At 44.8% G+C, this 18,561-nt stretch overlaps 2 protein-coding genes across 7 annotated transcripts in view; one reads left to right on the forward strand and one right to left on the reverse strand.

Moving 5' to 3' along the window:
* Positions 1–18,561, reverse strand: part of WDHD1 (WD repeat and HMG-box DNA binding protein 1) — a 201,087-nt gene that overhangs the window by 119,326 nt on the left and 63,200 nt on the right. The window lies entirely within an intron of this gene.
* The window catches only part of FBXO34 (F-box protein 34), a 39,525-nt gene continuing 26,525 nt past the window's right edge, over positions 5,562–18,561 (forward strand). Inside the window, exon 1 of one of the 2 annotated variants that reach the window (XM_063332404.1) lies at positions 5,562–5,710. The gene's annotated coding sequence lies outside the window, so the exon portion shown is untranslated. The remainder of the gene's footprint in view (positions 5,711–18,561) is intronic. The other variant, XM_063332403.1, reaches the window with a different exon arrangement.

The raw sequence follows: 18,561 nt of genomic DNA on the forward strand, positions 1-18,561 counted from the left end.
GGTTGTGTTTAATGCGATTGTCATCCTCAGGACAGTTTGTTCTGAGTTTGTTTATAAACGTCTGCCAAAATTAAAATGCTTATGAAGAGCCCAGCCACTTGGTGGCACTGCAAAAATGTCGACAGCTTTTGAAAAAAAAAGTATTGCCAACCGGGAAACTGCTGAGCAGGCATGATGGTAAGCGGTGGAGGACAGACATACCTTGTAAACAGCCTAAAAATGCAGGACCTCCATGCGGCAGGACAGTAAACTGTTGGTAAATATCTATATAAGCGTGATTACAGCAGATGATGAGGGCAATAAATGGATTAAAGACATTAGTATAGAGCGGTTTCCCCACAGCACTGATCAGTTTTGCATCTTTGGAGATCTAGCAATCGGAGAAACGTCACCCCCTGGTTCCCTATACAGACTGACAGGGGTTACAGAAAAGATTTGCAAACTTTGAACATCTGGACTAATCCTAAAGTCATTAATTTACTATAAGATAAGAGATTCGTATGGAGGTTATTGACTGCTGTCAGGTTCTCCAATGGTATGAAAAAGACCCAATTAAACAGCAGAGATACAGGAGTTTGTAGACTGCCCACAGAGTCCAATCCATTGCAGTCCTTGGTGTCTGCTAATTTTGCCTGTTCTCCTTTTTCTCCCAAATCAGTGGAATTTGAGGGCATTCAGCAGTTCCACCTTGTGATACCGGGTTATAGTCCAATGATGTGAGCCATGCTGAACTACTTGGGGAAAAATGAGTTCAGGAGCATCTTCCTTCCAACCAAAAATATTTTTTTCTTCTTGTATACCTGCATTTAAAGGATTCCTTCATGCTGAAACAATACTTGTTTGCTCCTTGGAGCATCTAGGCTGGTGCGTTTGCTAATTTCCACTTATATGGTTGTTGATGCTGAATTTAGGAAGCGTGGCTGTACTTTAGCCAGGGCTTTAATCTCACTAGCTCAGATAACAACATAAGCAGTAACGCAGTGGTACATGCTTCAGGGCAGATTGGTAAACTGAGTACTTAACTTGGGTCCTTGGCAGGCTGAGGCTCTGCTGTGCACCGTCTGTTGGCTGTTACCTGAACTAGATTAAAGCCAGAATGGGTTTCCTTAACACGCTGCAGTGACACATTCCACTAACAGTATCTAGGTCACCGCAAGGATCTTGATGGATTTGAATAATGCCATGATTTGAAAGTATTGCAATGTCATTTTAAGATAAAACACAGTAATATTTATTTTCAGCCAAATTCCTGACTGCTGCTGATTTTATTGCATTAAGAGGAACAAACATAACACCATTTAATAGAGATAAACAAGAAATATGAATATATAAGCTCATTAGCTGGTACAGATATTATACATGCCTGAAAGATGAACCGTGTCATTCTCATACAGTCCTGATGATTTTATGATAATATGCCTGCATTTTAACCACTGAAGCTTTGAGAACCAATTTGAATTTATCTATTTCTTGACAATACAACTGTTATTATCAGATGCATTTTGTGCCGAGGAAATCTGCTAACTTGCTCATTCTACTCTTCACTTGTTCACATGGGATATTGTTCTTTGTGAGGGTAATTCTTCCTGCCCTGGCATAAATGCACCTTACCCGAGAGCAATATGGAACATGTAGGGAAACCTATCTCCAAATTTAGCCCTGAAATATTTACAATTTCTGAATATATTTTTGGTGAAAGCTCAGGCTAATGGAGTTGTGAAGCTGTAGCCCACAGTGCCACATACTTGTATGGAGTCAAAGAAAAGCCTCTGTAGGCAAACTACTGTATGTGGAGCCTGGCATGATGCTGCAGAGAGTCCTGCCAAATTTAACTGATAACCTCTTGATCAAGTGTTTGTGCAGCATTACGGCGCATTGGCTGTCGTTCCCACTTCTGCTTACGCTTTTCATCCAAAGTGGTCGCTAGTTTAAAAACCAGAACAAATTACAGGAGCAGAAAATAGAAGCTAAATTCCTGCCTTGCAACAGCTAGGAAACACAGTTATGCCTTCTGCTGCATTTTCTTGCTCTGCTCTTCAGGTTTCATTTTGCACAGCAGCATGTTTTTAACAGGGGTGTGGGACAGCCACCCACCAAGCCTCAGCCTGTAGGCTGGGAGGAGGGCATGGGCCCAACAGGTAGAAGACGACAGACATTTGGATTCTCACCAGGATGAGCTTGGAGGGCGTCTTGCCGTTCCTTTGCCCTACCACCTAGATTAGCACATACAACAAACCACATGCAGCAGCCCACGGTGTTAAAATGAAATTGGTAACCTTGCTCTGTTCCTTCAAGGAGCACTTTACAGATGCCTAAACCCCAGATGTGTGGGCCCGGGATCCCGAGCTGATGGAAACACCTACACGCTGGCTATGCAAAGCAAGTCTCCTACATCCCTTGTTTGATGTTTCGTGCAAGCAGGTCTCTCTGCTCAGGAGGCGGGAGGTTCCACTCGCCCTTGGGAGGTGTCTAACACTCTCTGGGCTATAAATAGAAAGACGAGGTACCCGACTCTGGGTATTATATTGCACTCTGGCAGCCTGACACCTAATAGCTAGATGTTGTAGCACATTTATAAGCTCCCAGCTTTCACTGGAGCTAGTCTAAAATGCAAACTAGCAACCTTCTAATGCAAAGTACAGTTGGAAACAAAGCCTGAGTAGTTTTTCTCTCAGCATATCTTTACATCCTGTTATTTACGATGCATTTACACCGAATGTTCCCTGCTGTTACAGATTTCAGTCAAAAACCCGCTCCAGCAGTACAGGTTAAAGCATCCTGCAGCTGGTTTCGTCCTCCAAGGCCCAAAGTCGCATTCTTGAGGAATTCACATTTCCTTCCGAACAGACTCAAACCTTGCTGGTTTTCTTCCAGGGGGAAGAGGGGAGTGGGAATTAACCCAAGAACAAATGCTGGCTTCAGCCATAAGCCGCTGCTGAGTTGAGAGCAAACGTTTTGTTGTTTCCAGGGATTTTGGAGTGGGTTACTTTGGGTGAATTGTACCTTTACCCTCTTTAGCAAAAGCAGATGAAGAAACACTTAGTGTGGTGGTACTAGATGATGTTTTAGCAGCATTAAGTAGGTTTCTAATAGATTTAGGCCAGGACCATTGCATTTTCATTTTAAAAGAGCATACTTTTCCCTAGCTTAGACAAGACTTCTAGTATTTTTTTTATTTTAGGGATGTAGGTGGTTTAAAACCTGTCTGTATTTTTTTCTCAGCATGCATCTCCTTTGTGTCATCATTGCCCAGAAGTAGAACATCTCGTGTGGAAGTTGGATGCGACTGCTGGAGTTAAGTGTTTCACAGCTAAAGCATATACAAAGGTGATAAGGAACAGCCTGGTTTAGAGAATATAACACAAAGCTTTGAGGAATATGACCGTTAATTAAGATGGAAACTATAAAAGAGCTATAATGCCTTGGTTAATCCTATGTACTCTGAGAAAGTTAAACTTCTCCAGGTCTCGGATAAGATAGGACTGGTTTTCTTTATCTATTGTTTTTTTAATGTTCAAGGCTACCAAAATGCAAAAGTGCCAGATGGCCATGTAAGCTAAACAATGTGCAAAATCTTTCTTGTATTATCACTAAATGCCTCGGGGGGCTGGGGGGAGAAAGGTTATTTAATCATTAGAGTCACTTAGCAGCAAATGGCATTTAGCTGTCTTTATCAACTTGCAACAAAAGATTGGGTCCATACAGTTTGGGGCCTTTTGCTAATATGACAGGGCACATATTTCAATCCTCTTTAAGTCATCTGGCAGTATCTTGTGTGTCAGTGGGTGGTACCAGGCTAGTAAATAGTTTTGGTTTTTTTTTTCCATGTGCACAAAAAAAATCACCATGGACCTATACCAAAATACAGAATTTTCCCCTGGAACACATGAAGCTACTGTGTCAGCAGCAGCTAAATCCTGGTGTTGTTCTAGGGTTTTGTTACAGTCCAGAGGAGAAAGTACTGGAGGGATGAGGAACTGTAGGTTCTGCTTTCCATCCTCTCACTGATCTGATATTTGACCTTCAGCAACTCATTTTACCTCTGTCTCCCCTCCCATCCTTACTTTGTCTTCACATATAGTGGTCGTAGTCAACAGGGACTGCAGAGACTTTGGGAGATTCATCTCAGCCATCTGAGACGCCATGTTAATGTGATCCTGTGCCTTGGCTAATTAGCTCTGCCCCTCGTCAGGACTACTGTGGCACAGCGCTGTGCTGACACACTTATATTGCTTTTTAGCTGGAAAATGGTCTCAAGGATCTTCTCACTGTATTGCATTACACAGAGCAGTGTCTCCACTGCCGCTCTCCTGCAGGTCAGAGAAACCTTTTCACTTTGCTTGCCCTGCTGTCACCCTGGGTCATCTGTGGTCCCCACGGGGACCTGCATCCCTCCCCGCTTCCCTCTCAGCGGAAACAAACTGCTGAAATCTTTTGAGGAGAGGGGAGGCTCTTCCTTGCAGGAACCCCCTAGGCGTGAGCTACCATCTGGTGCCACCACTTAATTCCCCTTTTCCTTCCCTTTGCGTTTCGCTCTTGTCCTCAATGCCTTTGGTTTTGGAGGATGTCTCCGGTGCCCGTCTCTTTCTCCCTGCAGGCTGAGGGTTTTGCGGGGATGGCACGGAGAAGGTGGCTGGGGTGATGCTCGTGTGACCAACCACCGCCAGGTGTCCTGGGGTACATCTACACCTGGAACAGCAGCTCGTGTGTTCCTCTGCGAGGGCAGCAACTGCACGGATGAAGGCAAAGGGTATTTAGTGATTGTGCTGGTGTGGCAATGTTGTCGAAAGGCTAGCTGGTAGGGCTGGCATGGCGCTGGTGGGGCTCCAGTACCCTGAACCTGAAGGACAACCCCTTCACCCTTCCAGTAACCTCCCAGCAGCTCTTCTGTCCCTGCAGTCAGGAGTTAAGCCGATTTTAAAGCCAGAAGGTCTATCAGATGGGTTTCTTTGGCCTCCTGCAGAGGTCCATAGGGATTTTTAGCCTGGTATCAGCGTATTAAATCCACTCCTAACCTGGCGGGCTGGGAGCTGGCATCCCCCTTGCTTTCAGTGCCACGTAGGTGGCTAAACCTCACAGCAACCGGCACTGAGCTCAGAGCCTTGAGACACCATGGCGGCACCGACTCTGAGCTCTGAGCCTGGAGACACCATGGTGCACGAGGCTTCGGGGCCCCCGGGCCTGACAGCGCCGGGACTATGGGGGGACCTCGACCCTGCGGCTCCCCGGCGCCGGGCTCTGCCTTGCAAACGTCCCCGGCCTTCAACCTGCCGGCCAGGACCCGCTCAGAGCCCGACCCGGCCCCGAGGAGACCGCTGAGGCCCTGAGGAGAGCTCCGGTGGCGGGAAGGGCCGTGGCGGGCAGCCCTGAGGGGAGCTGCGGGCCCTAAGGAGACCCGAGAGGCCCCGAGTCGGGCCCCCGCTGTGCCCGCCCGGCTCTGCCTGGCGGGGCGGCCGGTGCCTGGCACGGCGCGGGGGCGGTCGGCGGTGCCGCGGCCCTTCCCCGGCGGGCCCGGGCCCGTCCCGCTCCGTCCCGCCCCGGGCGCCGATTGGCGCGGCCGGCTCGGCCCCTCCCGCCGCCGCGGCTGAGGCGCTGGGGGGGGATCCGGCCGCGCCGCGCCGAGCTCAGCACGGCGGTTCCGCGCAGCTCGCCACCGCCGCCGGGACGTTCCCCCCTCCTCCCCGCGGGAGCGCGGCCGGCCCCGCTCCGGGTAGGCTTCTCTCGGGGCGGCGGGGCCGGGGCTGGGAAGGGTGAGGGCGGCCACGGGGTTCGCGCAGGTGGGCGGCGAGCAGGCCCCGCACGCACCGCCCGCTCTCCTGGCCGGCCATGGCGGCGGCGGGGGCCGCCGAGGGGCCGCTGGCCGCCCGCCGGACGGGGCTGCGCGGCGTCGGGCCCTGCCGAGGGCACCGGGCCTCCTCGCTACCCCGCCGTCGCCTCCTCTCGGGTTTATTTAATTTGATTTTATTCCCGGTGCTCCCCTCGCCGAGGCCGGGGGGCCGCCTCCCCGGGGGGTTCCCCCGTCCTGCCCCCTCCGCGGCGCCGCTGGCAGCGCTCCCCCGGCGGGTCTGACAGCGGGGCCGGGGCTCCTCCGCACCGCCCCCGCCTGCGGGTCTCCTCCTGGGCCTGCGAGCAAGCATGAAGGGTTTTTCTCTAAAAAAACAACCCCAAAACATGTTTTTCCCCAAATTTTGTTCTTCTGAGCGCTGTCACTTCTGACGGTGTTTTTCTGCACGGCTTACCCCCTGCTTGCTACATCTGAGCCTTTTGGAGGAGGGGTTGTGAAACTCGATAAACAGCGATCCGAAAAGAAACCTTTAATCATTATTAGATATTGTGGATAATACTTCTACTAATGTGCTCATGCGGGGATGGTGTAAGAAGCTAAGGAAAGGTTAAAAGTACAACGACAGTGGAAGTGATTTCTTCTCAAAATTACTTCCTCCAAGGCCTTACTCGAAACAATAAGCGTAGCTTTTAATTTCTTCAGTAAACTGAGGTTATTGACTTGTGCCGTGTGGCTTCCAGTTGGGGAAAAAATAAATCTTCTTGTGTCAGCCAGAGGAGTGGGTCCGACACCCGTCCTGCGAGGTGTTTTGTGCAACGCCCAGCAGCAGCGTATGTCTCCCTGCTCTGCTTTTAAATAACCAGGTCGGATGGGGCTGTGAAGCGCAGCCACAGCAGCTCAGGCTTCGTTTCGGGCTGCAAAACCCGCCTGCGAAGCTGTGTAAATACTCAGGTGGTTAACCCTGCTGTGCCACATGCTATCTTGGCTGTGCCATAGCTCTCGGTATCCAGTTTTGGTCGCTGGAGATATCCAGGCAAGCTTTGAAACCAGCTAACATGCGGCGCAGACTTGAGTTGCGAGTCTTAATGAGTGTTTTGCGTAGTGCTTCGTGTTTTCTCGGATGAAAGGTTTTGCATAATTGGCCATTATAAATGTCTGTCACCCCTAGGGAAGAGCCCCCAAAAAAATAAGTGTGGAGGTAGGCAGTTGTTTTGGAAGTCTGAAGTCTAAACCCGTAAGTGCCTGTAGGTTGTTAATGTTGTTACCGCTTAATGTGGAGGCAGCAAAATGACTAAAAAAAAAAAAAAAACTCTTGTCTTTTTGAGCCGTTTGATCAGCATCGTCTGCACAAATGACATCCTGCTTACGTTTGAGCTACTTGTTCTTCAGTGCCCAGAAGAATTCCTAATGTGACTCCAGTTGCACCAGAGTTGAGTTGTTTTTTTTTACCCTTGAAATCTTAACTGGAAGCCTTTTACAGTGTTTTGATTCCTTTTTAATAAATGGCTAATCCCTTGCTGCAGGGGATGGGAGTGTTTTTGAATGAGGCGTTTTTGGGTCCTTAGGGGAGGGGGAAGGGAGCGCCTTGTATTGCTTTCCAGCAGCCACCCGCCTTCCCTGGGCCCGAGTGAAAGAGCCTTATTGACTGGTTTTGAAGGTAACGTGCCCAATTCTCCTCTTACATGCTAAAACCCATAAATTTGCTGTAGCGCAGAGCCTTTGAGGGAAAGAAGTGGAATGTCAAGGAGCCTGGGCTTCATCACGAGCAGCCTGGTTACAAAGGCGCTGTCTGTTAATTGCATCACGCTTATCAAAATCTCCCCTTCTAATGACAAAGTTCCATTTTAATAGGTGTGAGAAGTTGTGGGCTTTGATTTAATACCAGTGTCTTAAAATCATCTTGCATGTTCTGTATGACTAAGTTGTCTCTTTCATATTTAATTGGAGAACAAGCAGAGGCTGAGGAGGAAGCTGTGTTCATTTCACTTGCACTAAATGCTCTTTAAAATTTTTTCTCCATTTAGATAAGGACCATGAAGAAGCGTGAGTGACTTGTCAAGCGCTAAGCTGCAACTAATTTTCTTATAGGTGTATAAAACATCTTTCTGTGTCCCTTAAAATTGGAAGCTGGTCTTGTGGCGTGACGAGGACGTGTACCACAGGGTTGGTAAGCTTTCTGCCGGCTTGAATAGCAGCTGGCAGCGAGAGCGTGTGGTCATAGAGACTGGCCTGTGGTTCCCTTGACAGGATAGGCTGCGGTTTTGGGGTACAGGGGTGCCAAGGTTGATTTTTGGTACTGTGAAGTTGAATACTGTGTAGTAGATACTACCTAGGTACTAACTGGAGCTTCCAGGTGTCAACATGTTCATGATAACGTGTTATTTTCACTTCTTGCTGCCCTGTAGCATAGCAAAGCAAGCAATTCAGTATAATCCTCAAACACCGCTTGCTTTATTACCAGAAGATATGGCATATTTTGGTATTCCTGTTGCAGGTTTGAGATCTGGTTTCAGAGAAGATAGCAGCTTTTCTCGTAGCCGGTGGTTGAGTCTGTAAGGACAACATAGGACTGGTCTTAAACCTATGATTAAAGATAATGTAGTTCTGGAAGAATGCATCTCTTGTTCTTGTCTGCTGCTTTTTTTGGCTCTTGTGGATTATTTGGTTATTGGATGTGTTACTAGGTGTTCCTATCCATACATTTAAGCTTTTGAAGGAGATCTTAGTTTAGTGAAAGTGGCTGATTAGAGATCAGCTTCCCAGCTCTATAAGCTCTGCAGTAAGGAGGGCACAGGAATGCTGCTTTGGTATATGTGGCTGCTTGGTTTTTATTTGTACCATATTTTACTGGATTTTGATGCTATTAGCTTATTAAAGTTAGAATCTATTAAAGTCAGTGTGACAGACTTTTTTTGAAGTGTGAATGTTGTCCTTTTTTTAAATGTCATTTTTCTGCCCTCCCAAAAATATGAATCGGGATAAATGCCTGTAGTGCGGATACCGGCTGTAGTTGTGTGATTTGTATTTGGAATTTGTAGTTGTGGAATTTGTGTTTATTCCCCAAATAACTTTTCCTTTTTGTCTTGTTGTGGAAGCGGAATATCTGCTGTATCACTTGCTAATCCTGCTGTTGCAGTCTTATGCCTAGAGCACAACTGGAGAGGTATTTATCACTGTAGGCATGGTGGTTAGTTTTAATCTAGCTATTTTGGGTATCAAACACAGAGAAATCACAGCGGGAATGGCTTTGGTATAGGGTGGGCTTGGACAGCCAGTTCGTGGCAAAACCTAGGTGTCTGCAGTGTCATTGTAATGGGTGTCAGAGGCAGGTAGATTAAATATAGCTCAGATATGCCTAAACATGTTGCAGTTGCACCTCCTATTGCAGTACAGACGTAATGTGAATGTTTACATAGATCACCCTCCTACACATCGGAGGTTCAACTCCATCTGATAGTGAGTTGCTGCTGGACAGCCACATGACTAATTGATACTGTTTTGAGAGGAAAAATATACTACAGAGGGATGCATAAATGGCTCTTAAGAACATGTCAGCTTTTTTTTTTAAAAAAAAATGTCATTAAGAAATGGCTGATTGGTATCTTGGGGTGCAGAAAGTAGTTTTATTTTCCATGTTATTAAAAAAATAATAAAATAACCTTGCTGTGTCTGCAATTTGTAGCAAAGTAATGGCATTTAGGCAGCACAGAGGCTGAATTTCTGCCAGTTAAAATCTTGCTGTCCTAATGTGCCATTCTGCACGGTGCTTGGAAGCTAAGATGCAATGTTCTTCTGCCTTGCAGCAAAACAACTAGCGATTAAAAATTCAGCAGATGTTGTGGTTCACTTAACTACTTGTTCTTGCATCATTCAGGTCATATCACACAATTAATGTTGCTAATGTTCAATCTAGCTTTTTTTGTTCTAAGAATGGAAATTATCTGAACTACCATGGGATTTATGGAACTGTTTTGGCAGGAACTGGGCTGTGCAAAGTAAATTATTCAGAACTGTTTTCATTCTTCCCCTAACTTGGAGAATCTCCTTTTGATTTCTCAAATATTACTTGTTCGTGCCAGACAGGGCTTTCATTTTCTGCAGCTTTTCTCGCATTAAAAATCGAAGTGTTTTCTTTCGATTGCTTTGAGATAAACGAGACTCCCTGGTTGAGAAGAGGGGGGGAAAGAATAGGGATAAGGATAAGTGCTTCCTTTCTTACTTAAACTCACTATTTCATTTGGCCACAGAAGTATTCTTGTATGAGAATTCTCATTTTGTTTCGGGCAGGGTTTCTATTGCTTTCCATACATCTACTTTTAATTTGCACAATTTTAGTTAATAGTATTCAATCCAGCGTGTCACTTACTTGATTTTTAAATTAGAGTTAAACTTTACTTCCCCTTCCTTATGTTCCTTTAATTATGTAGTTTTGGGGTTCTTTCTGTAGCACACACAGGTTCTGGAAACCTTTTCTAGGCTACTTGGAGCTACAAAAAGCAAGGCTTGTGGCTTGTTTTCACTTCTTCCACCAGTTTTCTGTTGGGAAGCTGGTGCCTGTACTGCAAAAGAAGAAGCCTATCCTCTTCCTTCGAGATCAGTGCAGTGACTGTGGTTTTGGTTGACCTCTTTCCACCTTCTCAAGACTCACCTCCTGATGCTCGCAGGAGGAGATTGATGCTCCTAGGTGGATGCCCCCTAAATTGGATGCATGCATTGATGTACATCTTTATGGATGGTGCTGTTACAAACACGATAAAGGCAGGCTAACAATGGAGAAAAGTTGCTGGGTCTTTCAAGGTCTTTGAGAGAAACTTGCTATACTGGGGCAGCTCTTGGCTCCAGTTCTTAAGAGAAACTAAATTCAGAATGTGGAACACGGGTGGAGTATTTTGGTCAAGGGCATGCGCGAGGTTCAGCCATCGCTCAGCGCATTGCTGCAGGTAGCTTGAGAACAACAGGGCTTAGGAGAAGGATGTATCTTAAGCATGAAGCAAGTGACAAATTGGTAATAGCAATGGAAAAGCTGGATTTCTGCGTTACAGTGTATGGTATACAATATGTGATGGAGACACCTGTAAAACAGCTTTTGGAGAAGTAATGGGGAAAAACTGGAGACTTCCAGTTCATGCATGTTGTTTGAACTTGCAATTTGGACAACTTTTTGCGATATGTCAGTTAGCACTTCAAGAGGATGTATTTTTAGTCAAGGCAGATATTTTTCTTCGGAAAAACCTGCTTGGACTATTAATGCTAATGTACTTTGAGAGAACTTGTTTCAGCTAAATTGTCAGCAGATAGTCAATCGGTTTGAAAAATGAAGTCTTAAATATGTAAACCCTCCCCCAGCCTCCTTAGTGTCCTGTTTAGAATGATGGAAAAGAAGGATTCAAACTGGGTTTTGCGTATTCCTGATACCATGTATGGATGTATCCAATATGCTGTACTAGCAGAATTGATATTCAGGATAATATGTTTAATCTCCAATTGCAAAAAAATAACTTCACATGCAGCTAATTCCATCTGCTGGAAAAATAAGAGCGAGGCTAACTTCATCACTTATTTGGGACCTGCTTTTTTCTGTGCTAATTACTATGTATGAACTTTAGAAATTTGCATAATTTTTTGGCAAAGCAAAACGGCAGCCATTTAATTTAGAATTTTATTAACTTTAAACATCCCTCGCAACTGCTAAGTTACTTCTAGTTCATTTTGTGCTTTTGGTGTTTTACATGCTTTGATTTAGTAAGCTTCAGTAACATTTTTTTTTCTTCTTGCCATGACTTTATATATGTATCTATATGAAAAACAGCATCTTGCTGTCATTTCCAGAAACTTTCAACTGCAATCTAAAGCAAAATTTCTTCTGTCATTCAAATAAAAAAAAGTGTTGAAATTAAATTCTCGTTAAATGAATACTAAACCAGTAAAATTAGAAGTAAGGTTTTGGTCTCTCTCTTGCAGTGTGAGAAGAGCACTTGAAATATTTTAAGTGGAGATGGTTTTCAGAAAGTAACCTTGGGGAAACTGGGGCATGTCAAGTCTGGTCCTAATTCTGCTAAAAGGTGGTCTCATGATGTGAATTCTTAAGATGCAAAGAGTTTGGATATAAAATGATCATTGCAGATAGCTACTAAATGTTCTCTCTTACTAAAAGGCTGGGGTTTGACACATTTTCAGCTTCTCAAGATGCCTACCAATGTCTTTTCCACTTGGTTTTGCTTTTGTTCTTGTACACTCCTGCTTTTACTGATTTTCCTGGTTGGCAGTTAGTGGAGGCGTATAATCTGTAAAATATTAAAACAGTTGGAATTTTATAGGAAAAAATACTGTCTGCTTTATTGGAATGTTGTTATTTACTGGCTACTTTTGGATGCAATAGACTGAATGAATTTTAAAATTTGAACTGTTTTTCCTTCGTTACTGCCTTAGCCTGCTTTCTGTCTTAGCCTGCTTTCTGTCTCAGTACCGTAAGAAACTTCCTATTTTGCTGTGTGAAGCTGCAGTCCCATGTCATTGTCCCTCTTTCCTCCTCCTCCTTATTCTGTTGATCACTTAAGAATGCAGTTTCTTCCTTGGGATGAACAGGGTTATATTGCTAGGCTCTTTAATTCTTCTCTAATTGGCAGAAAGCCAAGCATAAAATCTTGTTCATAAGTCACTCTAGAGATTTCTTTGTACATGCTATTATTTTCTTTGCATGCTAACATCACTGAAAAGACATTTTGGTTTTTTTTCCCCCAAGTCTAGACCAGGCATAATTATGTTCGTGTGTATGTGTAGGCTTGGGTGTTGCTGTTTGAAGTCCTTGGGCAGTTTAAGACCAAAATTTCTTGTAGCATCAAAGGCAGCAGCTATCCCTCTGCATCTGGGTAGATGAAATAATTTTCGGCTGTATCTAAACTTCAAAGACTAACTCGTGGCTTGTGCCTGTGGTTTGGCTTTCTGCAATGTGTCATACTGGAGGCTATATTTTAAAAAAAAGAGTTTGGACACTGGGTTGAAACAGGACTTGCTGTGTGTTGAGTGGTAGTAGCTAGTGTTGAATTGGGATCTGTGTTCACTGGCTTATGCACTTCCAGAGGCAGCCCGGTTCCCTGTTGATTTATAAAGCTTTTAATTGAGGTCTTTGTCCTGAACTTTGTCTCACCTAAGTCTTTATTGCAAAGCATAAAAATCCTTTCCATCGTGAAGCCTCCATTCTGGCGTTGGGACTGCAGTCTTGGTGTATTTATGTCTTCAAACCTTCTGTGCTTCCTCGTGTCTTGACTCCTGAGGTTGAGAGAAGCTCCCTGTAAAGATGTACGCAGAGCTGCCCCTTCTCCTGCTGCTCTTGCTTTGATATTGTGCTGCCTGTTGCTGTGACTGCGATTTTCTCATTCGTTTGCCTTCCTGATCACCCGCATACGTCCTTGTCCTGCAGAGAGGAGGGATGTTCCAGTGCAGGGCACTTGAGCCCTGGCAATCCACTGCTGAATAGCCAGGGCGTGCAAGGCGTGGTAGCTTGGGACAAAGTCAGGGACTTGGTAAGTGGACTCTAAAAAAAAAAAAAAAAAAAAAAAAGCCAACAAACCCTTTAAGGAAAGCCTGTCCTCTGGAAATTGTTTCTAGACCTCAGTTTAGCCACCAGGGCACCAGAGCTTGCTGTCAAGTGCGGGACAGGCTGTTGGTTTCTCACTTTTTTTTCATTTAATTTCCTTTCTAAAGAAGGATGGCACTCTACCTTCATTTTTTTTAATGAGGTAACTTTATCTTAATAAACACATGAATGAAGTGATGCAAAGAGTGCTTGTTTATGCATCTGAAATGTAAGTAAATCTGCCACTGCTTCAGGAATTTGAGCTGTGGGAGGCTGACTGATAGCAATGAATCCGTCTTCCATGGTGTTAAGAAAAAATCCTTGTGTTTCTCTTAGAATGCTTGTGAATTTTTTTTTAGATGCGGTAGGACTGCAGATGTAGTCATATTAAAATGTATAATAACTTGCTTTGAATTGGTGTTGCAGCAGAAGCAGTTAGAGACGTGACTTTGGTACAGTTTACTGGGAATTCTCTTCTAATGCAGCTTTACAGCCTGTGCTATGATCAGGAGCTCAGAGCCCTCTGAGTCACGCTCTTTCCATGGATGGTGCATGGGATGCCACCAACAGTGGACTAAACCAGTTTTCCTAATGATTGCTTTGTTAGGCTTTAACAGTTTATGGGATTGTTAAAATGGTGTCTGCTGATGTGTCAGCTGTAGACTTCGGGGGAAATTGTAGGATAAATAGTAGTAGTTTACATACCTTTGGAGCAAATGTCTCTGCAGCATTCTACATACTGTTCTTGCCTTAGAAGTTCTTTTTTCTTTTCCCCGTTTTCCTCTTTTGGATCGGTAGATATAGCCAGTGAGGAAAGGATTGTGTGTGGATTTTGTGAAGTTAACACAACTTCATCCCTGGCCTGACCGAATCTAAGAAAGCGAAGGCACGGGAGTGTCCTGCAGGGGTGGCCCATTCATTGATGGGAAAATATTTTTAAGAGGTTGGGAAGAACTCAACTCATAAAAAAGTCAAGGGACTTAGTCTGAGTGTAAAATTGTTGTATCCATAGCGGAGCTATACAGAGTAAGTTCATTGATATTGCAAGTTTCATTAATACTGGTTGTGTGTGTTTGTTTGTTTTAAATTAATTTTTAAGGGTTGGGGGAATCCACCTTTCCCCCAGCCCTCCCTTTCGTTACTTGGGTCACAGTGCACCAGCAAACAATTGTTTTTTATCAGGTGTCTGTCCAGACAGAATGAAGGCAATTAAGGACTGAGGAGTCTGTCAGACTGCTTTCCATTTGAGCATGGAGATTTTTAAAAAACCCCCAAAATGTAAATGTAGAAGTCGGTGATCACAGATAGAGAAACTTCACTGGGGTATACGTGAGGCAGAGGCTGTTGGGAGAGGGCATGTCTTTAATTAGACCAACTGGTATCGCTGGGGTGGAGGGGAGGATGAATGAGCTTTTGAGCATGAATAAATGTCAACATACATTTTATCAGAATTGCAGTTTGCAAGCAGGGATTTACTGTGAGTTGCCATTTGGCTTTGGAGCGTCTGGGGCCTTTCTGTGTCTTCCATGTATTAGCCGCAGTTATGGAAGAAGCTGTGTATTGTATACCACTTTACAGACATAAAGCGTGACTCTCTAAGGGAAGGTAGGGTGGAAATTGCTCGGGTAAAATGAGCCAGCGTTTTCAGGCTGGAGTCAGTAAAGCTAGACAGAGTGCCAGCAAGCGATACCTGTGTCCTGAGCTTAATATATTCACTTCACAGTGCCCCAGAGGATTAGCGAGAGATGCTTTAACTTAAAGCTAGTAGGAACAGCCATGCTTTTTTCCTCTGAAAAGTGGTGTGCTTTTACTGGAATAGTTAAATGCAGGCATGTTAAGCTTAATATATGCATGTGTGGGTACCTGAGAAAACATCCCATTAGGTAAACCAGTAATTTTTTCTGGGGAGATGCTGAGAATATCACCTTTGCTGCCTTGTCAGGGCCAAGCCAGGCTTGTTAACAGCTTGTAAGCGACAGCTCTACTTCGCTTTATAGGCATTTTAAGTGATGAGGGTAGCAGAGCCAGAGGGAGAGGTGATAACGTCTTTGCTGGGTTTTTTTTCTTTCTGGGGGGGGAGGAGGAGATGGGACTAATTGCATACCTTCCAATTCCAGTTACTTCATTACTGAATAATCATTGGAGCAGCCCAGCAATCTCCTCTGATAGCAGATAAGTGGCGTGGCTTGCAGCACTTCAACCTAAACAAAACTTAAGTGCTTTTTCCTTTTTTTCCCCTAGAGTGAAACTGTAATTTCGTTATATGAATGTTAGCCAGGACATAGTTGTTTTTGCAGCTGTCATGATGCTTCCCTGGGCTATGTGCATGTTAGAGGTGCGTCCCCAGTGTATGTAGCAAAAATATCCTAAAATCCTGCATTCCCTTACCTGGCAGCTTCAGCTGAAGGCTCTCCAAGTAGTCTGCCAGGTGAGGATCTGGTTAGCTTTGACGTTGGATGTCTCAAAGGGTTTAGATATAAACCAATGAACGTTTGGATTGTATTTCCTTTCCATAGTGATACATGTTAATTAGTTTCTTGAACAGTGAAGTAAACCAGCCTGAGCACACCTCTGCTACTGAGTCTGCTGCTTCAGAATATAAATCCCTGCGGTGAGAGTGGTCACGTTGACGAGGCTGTAGCAGAATTGCGTAGTTTCAGTTCCCCAGTATAGAAATTGCATTATATGCAAACCGTATGATGCCAAAAAGAACTGTTGGGCAGAGCTTCAGAGAGATGTTTTTTCTGTTTTTGAAAGAGGATAAAAGTGCTTTGGTGCATCAGGTTCAATCCTGATAAAATACCTTCTTGGAACTGATGTTTCTGAAAGGTGATCATTTTGAGGTACTGGCTTAAGCCCATGAAAGTACAAGAGACAAGTGCTTGGATTTTGCATAGCGTAGTGCTGGGTGAAGCTTAAACTCTTGTCAGACTAACTCTTTCTGGTCTGCCATAGAACTGTTAAACCTGATCTGGTCCTAGAAAGGCAGCTGACTGTGCAGTCTGAGCTGCATACTTTGTCTCTGCTTTTGGCTTGAATGGAAAAGTAGTTTGTTTTCGCATTAAATCGAACTCAACTGTCGCTGCCCCAAAGGGGTTCTGTTCTTGCAGGCTCTGCTTGGGCTCAGGCAGAACGCTCTTGGCTCTCGCTGTTTTTTGCTGTAAACACGGTAACTCAAGCCAGGGTGATGGGAGGATGGTAACCCACTATGAGAGACAGTTGTTGACAGGTGAAACATTTTGGGAAGGAAAACTTGGGGTCTTGCCTGTATAGAGTGGTTTTCAGAGGTAAAAACCCAAACATGCTTTGCAAACTAGCCTGTACATTGTGCACTGGAGTGGATCTATGCTTTGATAAGAACAATATGATTTCTTTTAATGAGACTAATCGCATCACCTTTTTTTTAAGGAGGTATTTATTTATTCGTATGGAGGGAAAATATTTTATTCCTGTGATAATCTAGCTGATCAGAGGAGGGGTCTGCAAAGCACAGCTCCTTCCTACAAGTGGGTGAAGCTCTTCCACCTGTCTGCTGATGGTGAAGGTAAGCACTGCTGCTTAGAGCAAGAGCTTTGCCTCTCCTGTGCTGAGGTGGACGGCTGGCTGGTAAAAAGATGTCTCTCACAGATGTCTCAAACCCACAGTAATGGATTTTGCTTTGTTAGTTGTTGAACGGTTGTGTGTGGTTGTGTTCCCTTTCTCCACTGAAAAAAAGCTAATCCTACATCTCAAAATGGTCTGTTTGCTATCTCAGCACTGCACTTAGTGTTTTGGATTGCCTTGGGGTCTGTGCAAGTTGACCAGGCTCTTGTGGCCGTTTGGGATGATGAAGTTGCCTTCCCCATGCTCTGCTTCTCCTCTTGAAGTTTGTTAGCTCAGCTTCCACGGCAGCCACCCAGCCTTGGCGCTCCTCCAGCCTTTATTTACCTCTTAATACTTGAAGCGTGCCTCAATACTTCCTTCCACTCTTTCTTGAGTTTGGCCTCGGGGTTTGATCGCCCCTCTGAAGCAACGCAGGGTTGCTTGAATTGGCAGGAATGACTGGGAGGAGAGATGATGAGTGTCCACAGGTCTTTGCACTGATGTGTTCATGAGCTGGGATTGGTGCACTGGGGCTGCTCGTGTTCTACAATATCCAGTAATTAGTTATGATCCATCTTGACGGTAGAAAATGAATTGAAGACAAATTACCCAGTACTGGAGACTTTTCTGGGGAAAATGTTTAATGAGCACCTGAAGGGCCACAATCCTGTAGATTGTGTGTGGTGTAGCTGTGAACAAGTTTTCCTTATTGCAGAAGCTGGATTGATTCCTCGGGGCTGGAGAGCATCTGATCTTGGTGCAGAGGGAGGGGAAAAAGCTGTCTGACTTTAATCTGAATTTACTAGGTAGTTAATAGGAAAGACCTCTGCCCTTAGTAACTTTTTCAGCCTATGTTATGTTGCAGGAGCTCCATGGAGATGAAGCCTGCTGGCTTTATTTTGCTCTGAAATCCATTTGGCTTAAAGTTGCCTCCGGAATCGCAGCCCCTGCAGTACTTCAGGCTTGCAACTGGGTAACCTGCTGGGTATTTTAATGGCTGAGGTTGGGGCAAAGCCTGGATGCTTTGGTGGTTGAGAGGTGACATTGGCATGTGGAACTTGTCATTTGGGTGTCTTCATGCTGAGTGTGGTGTGCATCTTGCCTCTTTCTTCTTCCCTTTATAATTTGCAATTTGTTTTTAAAAGCAGGGGGATTTAATTTTTGTTTTCTCTGCAGTTGTGGTCGTGGGAGCAATTAGCTGTCGTGATGTTTGGCACTGGGGCTGCCTATGGTGGCTAATTGCGTAAGCTGGTATCGCTAAAGCGAGCGAAGGTATTTGCACCAGTCATTTAGAAACTGGTATAATTCAGGTCTCTGAATCAAGCTCAGGCTCAAACAGGTTGTGGAATTTATTTATACAACGCCACTGGGGTGTGTGGCATTGCACAGACAAATAAACAATGGTTCCCAGCCCTGAGGCTTGTGTTCGGTATTAGATAACCAGGCATGGGGTAATTATAGCCAGGGACCTGGGTGGAGGGGTTAGGAGACGGTGAGGGTTACATCCGTGTAGAGAACATGAAATGTTCCTTGTTGTGCCTGCAGCTTGTTAATGGCACTGTGAAGAAATTGTGGGTGCGTCTGAGGTTATAGGATGGAGGTCAACTTTGCAGAAGGA

The sequence above is a fragment of the Chroicocephalus ridibundus genome, chromosome 4 (genome assembly GCF_963924245.1).
Source record: "Chroicocephalus ridibundus chromosome 4, bChrRid1.1, whole genome shotgun sequence".
Classification (NCBI taxonomy): domain Eukaryota; kingdom Metazoa; phylum Chordata; class Aves; order Charadriiformes; family Laridae; genus Chroicocephalus; species Chroicocephalus ridibundus.